Genomic DNA, 19,309 nt, shown 5'->3' on the forward strand with positions numbered 1-19,309 from the left:
CCAGCCATTGTCATAGCCGCATAGCCTGCACGTAAGCAGCATTGCAGGCCTGCATAACATTCAACTGGAGATCAGGAGTAAGGTGTTCCGACATGCCCTGTTCAGTTTGATTGAAAAAATGATGTGCTGGCCTCTGGAGGTCGGCTTTCACTTGGTCAAGGCTTCGGGTGACATCCTGGATAAGTGTAATGTAAAAGTCTAGCACTCAACTTCAGTAACCGTAGAAACAATGGTAAACGTGAAAACGATTTATTTGTAGCACCAAATAAATCGTTTTCACGTTTACCATTGTTTCTACGGTTACTGAAGTTGAGTGCTAGACTTTTACATTACACATATTGACGGTTTGGGAACCTAAGTCTTAGCACCAGTCTGTGAGCTGTGCACACGGTGTTTCCTTTTCATCCTGGATAAGTGTCTTCATAAGGTTGAAGCCACTATCCAGTCTGTCTCCCATCGCCTTGAGTCCATCATGAAAGATCGAGCTCAAGTGCAAAAACTCGGGCATGAGTGACCTGTCCGAGGCCCTCTGCCCCTGGCAGGAAGAGCCCCATAAAAGAGGCAGAGGACTGGGACAGAGGAACACCTGATAGACCAGCTTCCTGGTCTCCAGCCTGTGTTGTAGGCCCACTTGCTGCTGCGCTGGTGGATGGCTGGGACGGGTCCGTGGCTGTTCAATGAAGGACCGCTCCAGAACCAGGCTCAAGGGTGCTGCTCCAGGTGCTGTGAAAAGAAAAGAAAACCATTAGTACCAAACATTTACAATAGTAAAAGCGCCAACTCCTGTGGAATAGAAAAATACAGATTAGGCAATACAAGACAATCCAATATACCACAAAAATACTTGCGTTCTCTGGGCAAGGACCGGTCTCAAAAATGCCAGCATGCGGTGATGTTTATATTTTCTGATCCTTGCTCCAGAACCACTGGGAACCTGGCTCTCCTCACGAAGGTCCTTGTTGAAGCGATCCTTCATCGAACGCCAACGTGTTCTGACTTTGAGCACTGTTTTAAAAAAAAAATGGTCAGACAATGCAGTTTTGGCCAGGATCACACAAATGTGTGTGATGAGAGAAACTCTCAGGAGTTTCTCGCATCATACACAGTGGTGTGATCCCGGCCAAGGTCACTGCTGCATCACACCAGCATTGCATACTTACGAAATGCCTTGCAGACCCGAGCCGGGGCATCGTCCCATCCATCAATCATCACTTGGGCCACCTCATTCCATAGTCGCCGTATCGTCACTTCCTAGTGCTGCGGAACCCGGGTGTCCCACAATGGGACTCGCTCATGGACCAGGGATATGAGGAGGTCATTGTCAATGAGGTCTTCATCCCGTTCTGGAACCTAGAAAAGAAGGAAAGATATTGATGTTGGAGAGATTAAAAAAAGGAAAAGAAAGAAAACAGAGACAGAAAACAGGCAAGAATAATTAAAGTCAAGGAAAAAAAAAGTAGTCAAGACCAAAAAGGTAAAGAAATAAGCAAAGTGAAGAAAAATGAACAGGTAAGAATAGTACAGTCAGGATACAATAAACAGTATACAATCAGTCAGGTATACTTACATGCCGCCTTGCCACTCAAACTTGTCCGTGCTGCTCCAGCTCGGCCTCTGCTGCAGTGGAAGAACTGTTCTGAAAGAGAAAAAAAGAAATTGGCACATGTGTAGATGTGACAGAGAATACTTACCAATCTGAAGAGGTGAGTACTCACTTCACTTTCCTGTCCAGCATGTTCAGGGCCAGGACTCTCCTGAAGAAGACATTCTGATGAATACTGCAAGAAAAGAGACAGAAATTATTACTACATATAAAGAGAGAAAAAAGAAAAGACCAACATTGGCTTTTATACTCACATTGTCCAAAGTGGAGATTCTTCACTGCTTCAGAACTTCTTCTTTTCTTGTTCTCAGTCTGCAGAGTTGTGGACTGCAAATGTCCACTCCCTCTTTTTATCTGTCTGTAGAGGGTGACTAATTAGTGTCGAGACAGGTTTACTCTGGAAAAACACGTGTTCACAAACGCAAACAAACGCGTGTACCTGCGAATGCATGTGTCCTCTTAGACTGAAATGCATTGTTTCACCGCATTCCTTCTGCAAACAACCGCATACGTTTCTAGGCAGCAAATTGATGCCTCCAAAATTGCAACATGTTGCGTTTACCCAGCCGCAGACGACGAAGCGACACATGCGTCAAACGTGGCTAACAGATTATTATCCTCATTTAATTTGTCTTAAATGAAAAAACACAAAAGAGAATGAAGCAAAAAGCAAAACATTGATCATTTCACACAAAACTCCAAAAATGGGCCAGACAAAAGTATTGGCACCCTCAGCCTAATACTTGGTTGCACAACCTTTAGCCAAAATAACTGCGACTAACCGCTTCCGGTAACCATCAATAAGTTTCTTACAATGCTCTGCTGGAATTTTAGACCATTCTTCTTTGGCAAACTGCTCCAGGTACCTGATATTTGAAGGGTGCCTTCTCCATACTGCCATTTTTAGATCTCTCCACAGGTGTTCTATGGGATTCAGGTCTGGACTCATTGCTGGCCACCTTAGAAGTCTCCAGTGCTTTCTCTCAAACCATTTTCTAGTGCTTTTTGAAGTGTGTTCTGGGTCATTGTCCTGCTGGAAGACCCATGACCTCTGAGGGAGACCCAGCTTTCTCACACTGGGCCCTACATTATGCTGCAAAGTTTGTTGGTAGTCTTCAGACTTCATAATGCCATGCACACGGTCAAGCAGTCCAGTGCCAGAGGCAGCAAAGCAACCCCAAAACATCAGGGAACCGCCTCCATGTTTGACTGTAGGGACCGTGTTCTTTTCTTTGAATGCCTCTTTTTTTCTCCTGTAAACTCTATGTTGATGCTTTTGCCCAAAAAGCTCTACTTTTGTCTCATCTGACCAGAGAACATTCTTCCAAAACGTTTTAGGGTGTGTGCCCACGCTGCGGATTCCATTGCGGAATTTTCCACAGCGGATTTGATAAATCCGCAGTGCAAAACCGCTGCGGTTTTTACTGCGGATTTATCGCGGTTTTTAGTACGGTTTCCGCTGCCGGTTTTCACCTGCAGTTTCCTATTGGAGCAGGTGAAAATCCGCTGCGGATTCCGCACAATTGACATGCTGCGGAAAATAAACCGCTGCGTTTCTGCGCGGCTTTTTCCGCAGCATGGGCATTGCGGGTTTTCATTTCCCATAGGTTTACATTATACTGTAAACTCATGGGAAACCGCTGCGGACCCGCAGCTGCGGATCCGCTGTGGATCTGCAGCGAAATCCGCAGCCTGTGCACATACCCTTAGGCTTTTTCAGGTAAGTTTTGGCAAACTCCAGCCTGGCTTTTTTATGTCTCGGGGTAAGAAGTGGGGTCTTCCTGGGTCTCCTACCATACAGTCCCTTTTCATTAAGATGCTGACGGATAGTACGGGTTGACACTGTTGTACCCTCGGACTGCAGGGCAGCTTGAACTTGTTTGGATGTTAGTCGAGGTTCTTTATCCAACATCTGCACAATCTTGTTGTGTCTTGTCAATTTTTCTTTTCCTCCACATCTAGGGAGGTTAGCCACAGTGCCATGGGCGTAGACACAGGAACATTCAGGTCTTTGGAGATGGACTTGTAGCCTTGAGATTGCTCATGCTTCCTCACAATTTGGTTTCTCAAGTCCTCAGACAGTTCTTTGGTCTTCTTTCTTTTCTCCATGCTCAATGTGGTACACACAAGGACACAGGACAGAGGTTGAGTCAACTTTAATCCATGTCAACTGGCTGCAAGTGTGATTTAGTTATTGCCAACACCTGTTAGGTGCCACAGGTAAGTTACAGGTGCTGTTAATTATACAAATTAGAGAAGCATCACATGATTTTTCGAACAGTGTCAATACTTTTGTCCACCCCCTTTTTTATGTTTGGTGTGGAATTATATCCAATTTGGCTTTAGGAGAATTCTTTTTGTGTTTTTTCATTTAAGACAAATTAAATGAAGATAATAATACCAAAATGTGTTTGCAATCATTTTCAGGAAGAAACTGAGTATTATCTGACAGAATTGCAGGGGTGTCAATACTTTTGGCCATGACTGTACCTGGACCCAGTAGCAAAAGGTTCACCTTCATGTGTCAGAGCTATTGCTGCTGTTTGCATAACAGTCCACAAGGCATCCTCCATTGTTCTTGACATTCCAACTATCATTCATATACCACATGACAAACATGAGGTTCTGTCCCAAGTCCAGCCCAAACACCTATCCATTGCCAGACATCTCAGACTTCCGTGTGCATTGCTTCTTCCCCCTTCACTTTCTTTACAAAAAGTGTACTAACGTCAATCCAGCCACTCTTCTCCCAAAGAAGGGTGATGAGGAGATGGAGGGTCAGGAAGTGGAACATGATTGTCTCTGGTTAATAGAACAAGAGGCAGTTGGATAGGCAAATTTGGCAGAAATCCCTTTGCAAAATGCAGACTTTGAACTTTTTGTGGACGGTTCCAGATATGCCATAGATGGGACCTTCCATACATGTTATGCAATCACCGCAGAACACGCAGTCATTAAAGCAAGACCACTTGCAGCACACATGTCTGCATCGGAGTTGAAGGCCCTTGCTAAAGCTTCCACACTACCTACGGATCCCACTGCTAAGATTCATACAAATACAGATTGCCATAAGCACATGTTCAGGGGAATATATATCTGTAATACAGCATCCCATTAGACTTGTTACATATTAAGGGGGTGTCCAGGAACTTATAATAAAAAAAAGTACCTAAGCACTAACAGGCAAGTAATTGCAACTTACCTGCCTATTGTGCACGGCGACGTTCTTCCCCAGCACAGGGCGGTCACAGACGCTCCTGCTGAGAATTCACCTGCCTCTGCTGACATCATGGAGCGTGACTTCCGACATCATTCTGACTGACAGACTGCTCCCCAGTTAGGCAGTGGGGATCCAGCTGTCGATCAGAATGACATTGGAATTCCCGCCCTGTTGACAACGGAGCAGAAAAGAAGCCTCCGCTGTGTAGACGTGATGTCAGCAGAGGCAGCTGAATTGCTGGCAGGAGCAGCCTGTGACCACTCTGTGCCAGGGAAGAATGGCGCCCCACACAACAGGCAAGTAAGCTGAAATCACCTGCCTGTTAGTGCTTAGGCACGTTTTTTTGTTATTTATATAGTCCCAGATGTGCCCTTTAAATTAGAGACCTAAAGGTTTCCCGCAGAACCTTGTTCTTCATTGTGTTTGATATTGATTCTTTGTACATCTCTGATGTTGGTTGGAGCCATGACAGAGACCTTTCTCATTTAAGTAACTTGAATAAAATAGATTTTAATGGTTTCTCATTATCATTTATGTTATTGTCTGCTAGAATGATAAATCTGCTGCATCTTCCATGCGCCAGCATAAGAAGTGATAGAAATGGACTCCAGTCTGAGACAATGTCAATTTATGATGAATTAATTTACGATAAATTTGTCGGTTATGTTAGGCCCACTCTTAAAAAAAAAAAAAAAATTAGAGGGAGCTAGACAGCCGTGGTTATTATGCAACCACAAATTGGGCAGACCGTTTTATGCCGGACAGCCGGTGCAAACTGTTTCATGATGTGACCCCCATCGATATGACCTCGGTGTAATCAGCAGATGGCGTTCATGTAAGGACTATGGTCACGTACAGGTTAAATGCTTAGCGAAATTCCTTAGAAGATTTTTAATAAGTTTCCCATTGCTAAGAACCCTAGTGATCACATTTTATCTGTAGAAAAACCTGTGAAATTAAAGTTTTGGGTTGGTGTCGTCAAAAACTAAAACATTTATCCACAGAATAGATCGGTAGGTGTGCTATGCTTGAAAAAGACCTTTATGGTCGAAACGTTGCTGTGACATGGCAGAATAAAATGTGTTCTTGAATTAGCACACCTGGATGGAGCGCTGTCCTTCACTATTTCTGATCACTTGGAGTATCCAGTAAGGTTCCCTGGATTTGGAACGGGCGCCTCAATAAGTGAGTGCTGTCAGTCTTTTGCTTTTCTCTCGGTCCTGCGGATAAGTCCTCATTAGTTCACCCCCGCACATGCCCTGTAAGCATTCAGTTTCCATGCAGCGCTACCACAAGGGAAATAAGGTATTACACTGGCACAGCTCCTATTGTAGATTTTCAACAGATTGAAAACCACAAGCTGGGGAACCTGATCCAAAGCGACAGGAACTGATCCAATCTGTTTTTTGTTGTCACAGCTTCAAAAACTATTTCTGCTCAAATAATTTGGTTTGGACTCTGTTTTAACGTGCAGAAGAAAAATTGTCAGCATTGTCCTATCTGCTGGCCGGGGGCTTCTTTTAGTCTCAGTGCAAGTATTGAATCGCAGTGATCAGTGAGGTTCCAGCATCCACTGCTCTTATTAATGTCCGTAGGTGGAACATCTAGCATGGAAGAAGCTTGTATAGGAGCGTCCCTTGCACCTCCCAATGCAAACCAAGGGGTGCTCATGTTTTGGCCTGGATTTAGTATAAAAAAATCTGTTTTAAGTAAAAAATTTTTATTCAAATCGCATTGAAAACCCGACCCCGGTTAACGCATAGCTGGAAAGGTTCATATAACTGCTTTGGACATCATTCTTCATGCTAAAATCCTTCCATCTTTGTATCTGTTGTGTCACAGCCTCTTAATGGGAACCTATCACCGAAAGCAGCAATATGTAGGGGCAAAACCCTGATTCCAGTGGTGTATCACTTACTGTGCTGCTTACTATAGTTTTGAAGAAATTCCTGTTTTCAGCTGCAGAACTACAATCTCTGTGAATGCTGAGTTCTGTATAACACCCCCCAAATCACTGATTGGCAGATTTGTGTGTACACTGTGCATAGGCAGAAAGAAGCTAATCATTGATGGGGTTATACAGAGATCATGAATATTGAGGACTACATGGCAGCTGGTTTACTAGTCCTTTAGTAATATTATCAAAACTACAGCAAGCAGGCGAGTAAATGACACATTGCTGGAATCAAGGTCTCTGTTTCCATTATGCTGCTCTCGGATTACGCGGCAAAAACCTGGTGACAGATTCCCTTTAACTGATTTAAATAGTTTTGAGTGAGAGAAATGAGTACGTGGGCTGCCAAGAGCAGGAAAAGTTGCAGACTGCTATTGATCCCTGTAGTATATCGAATGATAAATCTAATACATGAACGGGGCATCAATGAAAATGTTCTGAATGCCGTCCGCTGTATCACTCACTATCTGCATGGTTGGTGTTGCATTTCTTACATTAGCAGCATCGCTTGGAGCCAAGTCTTATTTTTGAGCTTCTATTTTTTGCTATTGAAAAAATGGAGAACTGCCAAAAGGATCCAATGTTCTCAACGGAATTGTTCTAATGCCAAATGCGATCCTGTTTCGTCAGGAAATGTTTTAGGGATCAGAGTAATGTAGCCCCCAGTATTCTCCCCAGTAAGGAAGATAAAAATGTTGTACCTGAATTCAGGGAAAAACCCATGAATAAGTGTAGATTCCAGAGGTTTTCAATGGGGTTCAGGTCTGGAGATTGGGCCGCCCATGACAGGGTTTTGATGTGGTGGTCTCTTAATTTTGGCCAGGGCTATATTTTTTAAGGGACATTCTGTATCTTTAAAAACAAAAGAAATAGTCTGTTGCACAACCCTTTGACGATGTGTTAATATGACCAAATCATAGCTCCATTCCACCTTTGAGTTATATGTATCTGTAATATGGTTTCCATAAACCTGTAGAAGTCTTAAAGCGAGCAATACAAAGAATTGTCAGCTCTGCCTCCTAACTTTCCCCAAACACATGAACCGATCATATCTGCTAATCGCTCATGAATTTTCAACAAGAAGAGAAAGCTAAACCCAAGAAATGAGCCAGATTAGGCTACTTTCACACTAGCGTCGGAATCTCCCCGTCGCAATGCGTCAGGCAGCGATTCCGACGCTAGCGTTTGACGCACTGCACAACAGGTGCAGCGGATGCATTTCTCCGGCGCATCCGCTGCCCCATTGTGAGGTGGGGGCGGAGTTCCGGCCGCGCATGCGCGGTTGGAAAAAGCAGTCCGTCAGGAGCAAAAAACGTTACATGTAACGTTTTTTGCTCCCGGCGGTCCGCTACAACACGGCGCAACCGTCGCACGATGGTTGCGACGTGTGGCAAAGCATCGCAATGCGTCGCTAATGTTAATCTATGGGGCAAAAACGCATCCTGCAAACAACTTTGCAGGATGCGTTTTTTGCCATAAACGACGCATTGCGACGTCTGGCAAAAAACGCCAGTGTGAAAGTAGCCTAAGGCGTTGGTATAAGTGCAATGTGTAGATGCGCGTTCACACTGTGGCCATTTAAGAGACAAAACCTAGAATAAAAGCAAAATGAGCAAATACCCTGCAATAAATACAGTGGGGCAAAAAAGTATTTAGTCAGTCAGCAATAGTGCAAGTTCCACCACTTAAAAAGATGAGAGGCGTCTATAATTTACATCATAGGTAGACCTCAACTATGGGAGACAAACTGAGAAAAAAAAATCCAGAAAATCACATTGTCTGTTTTTTTAACATTTTATTTGCATATTATGGTGGAAAATAAGTATTTGGTCAGAAACAAACAATCAAGATTTCTGGCTCTCACAGACCTGTAACTTCTTCTTTAAGAGTCTCCTCTTTCCTCCACTCATTACCTGTAGTAATGGCACCTGTTTAAACTTGTTATCAGTATAAAAAGACACCTGTGCACACCCTCAAACAGTCTGACTCCAAACTCCACTATGGTGAAGACCAAAGAGCTGTCAAAGGACACCAGAAACAAAATTGTAGCGCTGCACCAGGCTGGGAAGACTGAATCTGCAATAGCCGACCAGCTTGGAGTGAATAAATCAACAGTGGGAGCAATAATTAGAAAATGGAAGACATACAAGACCACTGATAATCTCCCTCGATCTGGGGCTCCACGCAAAATCCCACCCCGTGGGGTCAGAATGATCACAAGAACGGTGAGCAAAAATCCCAGAACCACGCGGGGGGACCTAGTGAATGAACTGCAGAGAGCTGGGACCAATGTAACAAGGCCTACCATAAGTAACACACTACGCCACCATGGACTCAGATCCTGCAGTGCCAGATGTGTCCCATTGCTTAAGCCAGTACATGTCCGGGCCCGTCTGAAGTTTGCTAGAGAGCATTTGGATGATCCAGAGGAGTTTTGGGAGAATGTCCTATGGTCTGATGAAACCAAACTGGAACTTGTCGTGTTTGGAGGAAAAAGAATACTGAGTTGCATCCATCAAACACCATACCTACTGTAAAGCATGGTGGTGGAAACATCATGCTTTGGGGCTGTTTCTCTGCAAAGGGGCCAGGACGACTGATCCGGGTACATGAAAGAATGAATGGGGCCATGTATCGTGAGATTTTGAGTGCAAACCTCCTTCCATCAGCAAGGGCATTGAAGATGAAATGTGGCTGGGTCTTTCAACATGACAATGATCCAAAGCACACCGCCAGGGCAACGAAGGAGTGGCTTCGTAGGAAGCATTTCAAGGTCCTGGAGTGGCCTAGCCAGTCTCCAGATCTTAACCCTATAGAAAACCTTTGGAGGGAGTTGAAAGTCCGTGTTGCCAAGTGAAAAGCCAAAAATATCACTGCTCTAGAGGAGATCTGCATGGAGGAATGGGCCAACATACCAACAACAGTGTGTGGCAACCTTGTGAAGACTTAGAGAAAACGTTTGACCTCTGTCATTGCCAACAAAGGATATATTACAAAGCATTGAGATGAAATTTTGTTTCTGACCAAATACTTATTTTCCACCATATTATGCAAATAAAATGTTAAAAAAACAGACAATGTGATTTTCTGGATTTTTTTTTCTCAGTTTGTCTCCCATAGTTGAGGTCTACCTATGATGTAAATTATAGACGCCTCTCATCTTTTTAAGTGGTGGAACTTGCACTATTGCTGACTGACTAAATACTTTTTTGCCCCACTGTAACTATTAATAGTACATGTACATAGCATAGGGCACTTAGTTAACGCTGTTTTGATTAAAAAAAAATGCATAAAAGCCATTTCACCGCGACAAGGTGTTACCCAATCAGGATGGACCCTAACTTGTGTAGTTTACCTCGCTATCTGTCAGCAGACCTCAAAATAGATGCGGGCAGAGCAGGATCCAGGCCTGACTGTTTTGCACCTGCCCGTGGAAAGTTATATAGACAAAATATACAGCCCAAAAAAGGGGAGCCACGCCATTATATCTTCAAAGTGCAAAAAAATTATGCAAAACCAAAGAAAAGAGCCAGAACACACGTTGTTCAATGTGTAGGTGCACAGAAGAGAAGGCTGTTGGCAGGGACTTCCTACAGTGACAGCCACACGCCATCCACAACTAAAGCTGCTGCGCCGGCTAGAGGCCGAAGCCGAGACAGGCAGGAGCTGGCACAGATGTTATTCTTGATTGGTGAAAGTCTCTCTGGGACCAGCACTGATTGGCAGAATGGGTAACTTTTATATTCTTTACAATGGGTGGCAGTATGTGTACTCGGCCACCTCTTCATTCATTGCTTATGAGGCTGCCGAGTGCTGCACTCACCTTTTTCTGGCAGCCTCACAGAAAATTAATGAATTACTGGTAGGGCATCCTGCGTACCATGACATTTTGTAATGTGACAAAAGTTCTGCTGATCGTTGTGGGTCACAGTGGTGCGACACTCGCCAATCAGCAAGTTATTGCCTACCTTGTGGATAGATGATGACCTGTTTTAACTAGACAATCCCTTTAACTACCTCCTTTTGTCTCTGACATCATTTTGAGGGGTTTTTTTCTGTCTGATTTCTGCTCCATCAGATGCTATGTTTCTGGAAATATATTTAATATATTCAAACCCAATGGAGCTTTGCATGGCTAAGCACTTGGAGGTCTTACAGATTTATACTAAAGAGTGGTTGACTTCCTTATCCTATTTGCACGGGGCCCAAATTATCTATTATGTCAGACCCAGAGACCCAGAAATCTGGGCTCTGGAATCCTAAGGATGTGGTTATGTAAACCTGTCTTAAATGGAACAAAGGTGCTCCATACGTCGTCAATGGGACCAATGGAGAAAGCTTACAAAGGTAGCACCCCTCAATCATCAACAAATGATCCTCAATTCTATGGTGAGGGAATACATAACTTTTTTTGGTGGGAATAACCCTTTAATAGGTTAAATTAAGCCACTTTGAAAATATTGTTTTTTCTTAATTGTCTTTCCATATTCGTTCTTGTACCTTGGGCAGTAAGCAAAACCGTGTGTAGTCTGATCCTACAGACATCTTCTTTGTCCCTGTAACACCCCAGGTAACTGGTTGTTACAGTGATGTTGCCTTCCTTTCGTGGAGGGTGATGTCATGCCTGGAGGCAAGGAGGATTCCCTTTAACCTTTAATTTGTTTAAGGTAGTACATCTACATGCAACACATTCTGATTCGAGGCCAGAAGGGGGAGCTGTGAACCCGGATTCAGGGGAGTTCCCCGTATATATGTATTCTGGTCTTGAGGAGGATTTAGGAAGTTGGTAGCAGATAGTGGAAGAGAGAGGAGGGAGAGCAGAGAGTGGGGCCGTGCAGCCATGTGTGGTGCTGCAGCTCCAGAACAGAAGAGAACCAGACGGGTTGCTGTCATGATATGTACTTTTGCCCTGTCCTGTATTTGAATAATATGCCATTTGATGTATGTAACTGTTCTCTGGTTTCTATTAGCTGTAATTTATGTATTTTCTTGTGCTGGGAGTTCACCTGTAACAATATGTCTCCTTCCCCCAATACTTGCAGCCATAAGCTATAATGTAATTAAGCTTTGTCAACACCACTAGTGAAAGAATAGCCATTCTTCCTCACAGCAGGTGGCTAGTCAAATGTACATACTACATAGACTACTTGGAGCCCACCAGTCTAGAATCTTCTGGTGGACCCAACTATTGAATAGAAGGTGTGACCCCTACCCCCCTTCATGGGCATATCCCAGGAGCTCAGACAATCCATTCTTATTTTGAGATCAGATGTGAGTTGATCCTTGAAGGAGAAGGAGTGGGGATTCTTAGCTGAGGCAAGACCCCACGCCCATCTGGGACTGCGGAAGCGAACGGGGTGAGACTTGAGCTGAGGACATATCTCGTCGTTCGTGAGATTGTGTTGGGATCCATTGGACTAATTGTGGACTATTGCTTTGCTACCAGGCACAAGGATTATCGGGAGGTGCCCCCGAACCTGTTCCGCTGGACTAATTGTGGACTCTGTAGATCTACCTGCATGTGTTGTTCCAGCGTTCTTGATAATAAATCTGTGGAATCATCCCTTGGCCTGTTGTCCCTTCTTGCTCTGCCGTACACCCCGTCACATTGCATTGATGGCAAATGTCAGAGGGGAGAAGCAAAGGAGAGCAAAGGAGCTGGAGGGGAACTGTGATTGGGCATCCTCTAAGTTGAAGCGCAGGAACCTGGCACGGGAGCCCAAGGCTGTGTAGCACTTCACATTCCACAGCAAAACCGGAGGGCAGAAGACTCCAAGTCGTCTGTCCGCACCCACACCCGAAGGTGCAGCAATACACAGAGCCCGGGTCATGATAGAGACCCTGTAAAAAGGTTTGCATTGCCCACCATATAGGTACTGTCCCAGGACAGGAGAGAGGGGACCTTGTAAGGGAGCCACAGGTAGCAAGGAACTCGCATTAAAGGCATGACAAGGAAGGCTTACGAATCTCACCTGGGAGAGGGATTCATCATTGCCTCCAGGCCGACTGGACCACACCAACGACTGTTGCTAGTTCCCTGGACTGAGGTTGTCTACCATCAGTAAACCAGGTAAAGAGACTGCAACCCTGTGTCCTCCGTTTATTTTCCGGCATCACACCATCCTTGCCAAACACACTGGGAGCCCTGCAGACCCAGCTTCACCTGTGTGAAGCGATACCATCTTTGCTGCAGTACCATCACCCCCCGAGGACCCTTTTAGCAGCGTTGGTCACCCCTGACCGAGTACCACAGGTGGCATCACAAACTTTTATTACTTTATAAATCCCTTTAACTGTGATGGGGTGTACGGCAGAGCAAGAAGGGACAACAGGCCGAGGGATGATTCAACAGATTTATTATCAAGAACGCTGGAACAACACATGCAGGTAGATCTACAGAGTCCACAATTAGTCCAACAGAACAGGTTCGGGGGCACCTCCCGATAATCCTTGTGCCAGCTAACAAAGCAATAGTCCACACGAGTCCAAGGGATCCCAAAACAATCCCACAAGCGACGAGATATGTCCTCAGCTCAAGTCTCGCCCCATTCGCTTCCGCAGTCACAGATGGACATGGGGTCTTGCCTCAGCTAAGAATCCCCACTCCTTCTCCTTCAAGGATCAACTCACATCTGCTCTCAAAATAAGAATGGATTGTCTGAGCTCCTGGGATCCGCCCATGAAGGGGGGTAGGGGTCACACCTTCTATTCAATGGTTGGGTCCACCAGAAGATTCTAGACTGGTGGGCTCCACTTAATCTATGTAGTATGTACATTTGACTAGCCACCTGCTGTGAGGAAGAATGGCTATTCCTCCACTAGTGATGTTGACAAAGCTTAATTACATTGGAGCTTAGGGCTGCAAGTATTGGGGAAGGAGACATATTGTTACAGGTGAACTCCCAGCCTAGAAAATACATAAATTACAGCTAATAGAAACCAGAGAACAGTTACATACATCAAATGGCATATTATTCAAATACAGGACAGGGCAAAAGTACATATCATGACAATCCCTTCCCCTCCCAATTTGTGTACGTACCAGGGACCTCTACAGGTCGCTGGTTAAGTACACACAGGCAGAGCGTAACTTACATGTGGCTTCATGCAGCCACAAATTGGCATCGTAGCTCTCCCACATCATTGCCCAGGAGAACATCTGCAGGCAGACCACCCATCACCCCAACCACACATCGCCTGACCCCAAAACCAAAGTTCAGATCCACAGTGGCTGTGGGAATAATCCTCCATTGTCCACCAGCCAGTTCAATGACAATCCCAGGTCCTCGATGGATTGCCTCAGGCCGAACCAGTCGGGGATCAGCCAGTGTGAGGAAAGCCCCTGAGTCACAAAATCCAATAAGTCTCTGTCCATCTAGCACGACCTCCTGTAAGTGTTTACCTCGATGAGCAGAAGTCGTCATAGCTGCAGGTCGCACACCATAAACTCCTAGTGGTGCAACATGGGTGGGTGAGGCACATGGCCAGTCCTCACGTAGTGGTGACACATCGTCCTCCATGGCACTTGGCTGTACATAATTAATAATACGACTGGGTACAGGATTAATCCTCATTTGAACAGCTGGGCAGGAGGCTTGCAGATGCCCCGGCTGTCCACATCGATAGCATCTGTGCTGGGTCTCACTCCATCCAAGGCGTCCTCTTGGGCGAGGGGTAAGGGAACCTGGAGGCCGGCCCCCACCTGAAGGTGCTGTAGGGTTTTGAGGACGACTCCTCCATGGGCTGGCTGGGCATGAGGCCTGCAGATGCCCCGGATGCCCACAACCATAACACCTGCGCTCTGCTACTTCCTCTCCTCGTCGTATTCCAGAAAATGCAGTAGAAGCAACTGGAGGCACATTTACACGGGTATCAGCATGAGGTGGTGGCTTAGAGGAACGGGGAACAATGGGGACAGAAGAACAGGGGGCCACCGGTGTTGTGGAGCTGATAGGCCTCTCTCCATCCTCCAACAGAACCCTCCACTGAGGCTTGATGGTGAGAGCCTCATCAGCTAGAGCTGCAGCTTCCTCCACAGTGGCTGGTCTCCTTTCACACACCCATTCCCGGATCTCAGCAGGGCACATGAAGTAAAACTGCTCTTTTAGGATAACCTGGAGGAAGGTCTCCCAGGTTAAGGCCTCCTCTGCCTCCAGCCAGCGACGACATATTTGTTTGAGTCTGTGGGCATACATCTTGAAAGACACTTCCTCATCACAGGCTAAAGTACGGAACTGAGTCCTGTAAGTGTCTGGGGTAACAGCATAATGTTCTAGAATAGTCCGTTTAATCTCCGCATACTCACAGTTCCCCTGAGGGTCCATAGCTCTATAGGCTGCGGCAGCTCCACCCTCTAAGAGCCCCACCAGATGTCGGACTCGGTCCCTTTCTGGGACTTCCATTAATCGACACTGATGCTCAAAGTCCTGGAAGAAGCCCTCAATGTCGCCTGCAGCCTCATTAAAGGGCTTGAAGTCTTTGCGGGACACTCTGGGGAGTTCCCTCATGGTGGGTGCTGGGGTTAGAGTCTGTCTGGAGCTTCTAGCTGCTTCCAAAGCGATCTGCCTCTCAGCAATGCCATCTCCTGAGCTCTGTCCTCGGCTCTGTGAATGGCCTCCCTCTCCCTCTCCTCGGCTCTGTGAATGGCCTCCCTCTCCCTCTCCTCGGCTCTGTGAATGGCCTCCCTCTCCTCGGCTCTGTGAATGGCCTCCCTCTCCCTCTCCTCGGCTCTGTGAATGGCCTCCCTCTCCTCGGCTCTGTGAATGGCCTCCCTCTCCTCGGCTCTGTGAATGGCCTCCCTCTCCTCGACTCTGTGAATGGCCTCCCTCTCCCTCTCTTGAGCTCGGTGAATGGCCTCTTTCTTATAGTCTATGGTGGCCTCTTCTCCCAGCAATGCCAACTCCTCCTCGTACCACACAACCCACTGACTTTTTTGGGTATTTACCTCCGGCTGCAGTCTTTCCTCCATTTGCTGTGAGGATCCTTCCTCAGCATCATCTTGCAGGCGAACTCCTTCCGAAGCCTCAATAAGCTGATCCTTGGAGAGTCCCTTAAAACGGACTCCTACTTCACGGGCCTTTGATTGTAGGCTCCCCAAAGTCCAGTTCTTGTACTCTGCGGTGTTGGTTCCCGATGTTGATGGGCCTTTGTCCTCCATTCCTTCTGCTCTGATCCCACTGCTGCCACCAGTTTGTGACGGGGTGTACGGCAGAGCAAGAAGGGACAACAGGCCGAGGGATGATTCAACAGATTTATTATCAAGAACGCTGGAACAACACATGCAGGTAGATCTACAGAGTCCACAATTAGTCCAACAGAACAGGTTCGGGGGCACCTCCCGATAATCCTTGTGCCAGCTAACAAAGCAATAGTCCACACGAGTCCAAGGGATTCCAAAACAATCCCACAAGCGACGAGATATGTCCTCAGCTCAAGTCTCGCCCCATTCGCTTCCGCAGTCTCAGATGGACATGGGGTCTTGCCTCAGCTAAGAATCCCCACTCCTTCTCCTTCAAGGATCAACTCACATCTGATCTCAAAATAAGAATGGATTGTCTGAGCTCCTGGGATCCGCCCATGAAGGGGGGTAGGGGTCACACCTTCTATTCAATGGTTGGGTCCACCAGAAGATTCTAGACTGGTGGGCTCCACTTAATCTATGTAGTATGTACATTTGACTAGCCACCTGCTGTGAGGAAGAATGGCTATTCCTCCACTAGTGATGTTGACAAAGCTTAATTACATTGGAGCTTAGGGCTGCAAGTATTGGGGAAGGAGACATATTGTTACAGGTGAACTCCCAGCCAAGAAAATACATAAATTACAGCTAATAGAAACCAGAGAACAGTTACATACATCAAATGGCATATTATTCAAATACAGGACAGGGCAAGTACATATCATGACAAGCTTCACCTGTGTGAAGCGATACCATCTTTGCTGCAGTACCATCACCCCCCCGAGGACCCTTTTAGCAGCGTTGGTCACCCCTGACCGAGTACCACAGGTGGCATCACAAACTTTTATTACTTTATAAATCCCTTTAACCCTTTCACCCCAAAGCCTGTTTTCAACTTCCTGACCAGGTCATTTTTTTCAATTCTGACCACTGTCACTTTATGAGGTCATAACTCTGAAACGCTTCAACGGATCCTGGTGATTCTGAGGTTTTCTCATGACATATTTTACTTTATGATAGTGGTAAAATTTCTTCGATTTGACTTGCGTTTATTTGTGAAAAAAAACGGAAATTTGGCGAACATTTTGAAAATGTAGCAATTTTTGAACTTTGAATTTTTATGCCCTTAAATCAGAGAGATGTCACAAAAATTAGTTCATAAATAACATTTCTCACATGTGTACTATACATCAGCACAATTTTGGAACCAAAATATTTTTTGGTCAGGAAGTTATAAGGGTTAAAAGATGACCTGCGATTTTTCATTTTTTTCAATAAAATTTAGGAAACCATTTTTTTTAAGGACCATCTCACACTTGAAATGACTTTGAGGTGTCTATATGACAGAAAATGCCCAAAAGTGACACCATTCTAAAAATTGCACCCCTCAAGGTACTCAAAACCACATTCAAAAAGTTTATTAACCTTTCAGGTGCTTCACAGGAATTTTTGTAATGTTTAAAAAAAATTGAATGTTTAACTTTTTTTCACAAAATTTTTACTTCAGATCTAATTTGTTTTAATTTGCCAAGGGTAACAGGAGAAATTGGACCACAAAAGTCATTGTACAATTTGTCCTGAGTACGCCGGTGCCCCATATGTCGGGGTAAACCACTGTTTGGGCGCATGGCAGAGCTCGGAAGGGAAGGAGCACCATTTGACTTTTAAATGTAAAAATTTGCTGGAATTGAGATTGGACATCATGTCGCATTTGGAGAGCCTCTGATGTACCTAAACAGTGGAAACCCCCCAAGTGACACTGTTTTGGAAAGGAAACCCCCTAGGGAACTAATCTAGATGTGTGGTGAGCACTTTGAACCCCCAAGTACAAAATGATCTTTTTGCCCCAAATTTTTTATTTTCCCAACGGTAACAGGACAAATTGGACCCCAAAAGTTGTTCAATTTGTCCTGAGTACGCTGATACCCCAAATATGGGAGTAAACCACTGTTTGAGCGCATGGCAGAGCTCAGAAGGGAAGGAGCGCCGTTTGACTTTTCAATGCAAAATTTGCTGGAATTGAGATCGGAACCCATGTCGCGTTTGGAGAGCCCATGATGTACCTAAACAGTGGAAATCCCCCACAAGTCACCACATTTTGGAAAGAAGACCCCCTAAGGAACATATCTAGATGTGTGGTGAGCACTTTTAACCCCCAATTGTTTCACTAAAGTTTAGAATGTAGAGCTGTGAAAATTAAAAAATCATTTTTTCTTTCCACAAAATATTTTAGCCCCCAAATTTTTCTTTTTCCAAGGGTAATAGGACAATTTGGACCCCAAAAGTTGTTGTCCAATTTGTCCTGAGTATGCTGATACCCCATATGTGGGGGAACCACTGTTTGGGCGCACGGCAGAGCTCGGAAGGGAAGGAGCGCCGTTGACATTTTCAAGCTAAAATTTTTAGCCCCCAGTTTTGTATTTTCCCAAGGGTAACAGGAGACATTGGACCCCAAAAGTTGTTGTCCAATTTGTCCTGAGTACGCTGATACCCCATATGTGGGAGGGAACCACCGTTTGGGCGCATGGCAGAGCTCGGAAGGGAAGAAGCGTCATTTGGAATGCAGACTTAGATGGATTGGTCTGCAGGCGTCACATTGCATTTGCAGAGCCCCTGATGTACCCAAACAGTAGAAAACCCCCACAAGTGACCCCATATTGGAAACTAGACCCCCAAGGAACTTATCTAGATGTGTTGTGAGAACTTTGAATGCCCAAGTGTTTCACTACAGTTTGTAACGAAGAGCCGTGAAAATAAAAAGTCCTTTTTTTTTTCCACAAAAAATTATATTTTAGCCCCCGGTTTTGTATTTTCTTAAGGGTAACAGAAGAAATTGGACCCCAAAATATGTTGTCCAATTTGTCCTGAGTACGCTGATACTCCATATGTTGGGGTAAACCCCTGTTTGGGCGCACGGGAGAGCTCGGAAGGGAAGGAGCACTGTTTTAGTTTTTCTACGCAGAATTGGCTGGAATTGAGATCAGACGCTATGTTGCGTCTGGAGAGCCCCTGATGTGCCTAAACAGTGGAAACCCCCAATTCTAACTGAAACCCTAATCCAAACACACCCCTAACCCTAATCCCAACCATAACCCTAACCACACCCCTAACCCTAATCCCAACCGTAAATGTAATCCAAACCCTAACTTTAGCCCCAACCCTAAACATAGCCGTAAATTTAATGGGAAAATGGAAATAAATACATTTTTTAAAATTGTATTATTTTTCCATAAATAAGGTGGTGATGAAGGGGGGTTTGATTTACTTTTATAGCATTTTTTTGGCGGATTTTTATGATTGGCAGCCGTCACACACTAAAAGACGCTTTTTATTGCAAAAAATAGTTTTTGCATC

The sequence above is a fragment of the Ranitomeya imitator genome, chromosome 1, assembly GCF_032444005.1.
Source record: "Ranitomeya imitator isolate aRanImi1 chromosome 1, aRanImi1.pri, whole genome shotgun sequence".
Taxonomy (NCBI): domain Eukaryota; kingdom Metazoa; phylum Chordata; class Amphibia; order Anura; family Dendrobatidae; genus Ranitomeya; species Ranitomeya imitator.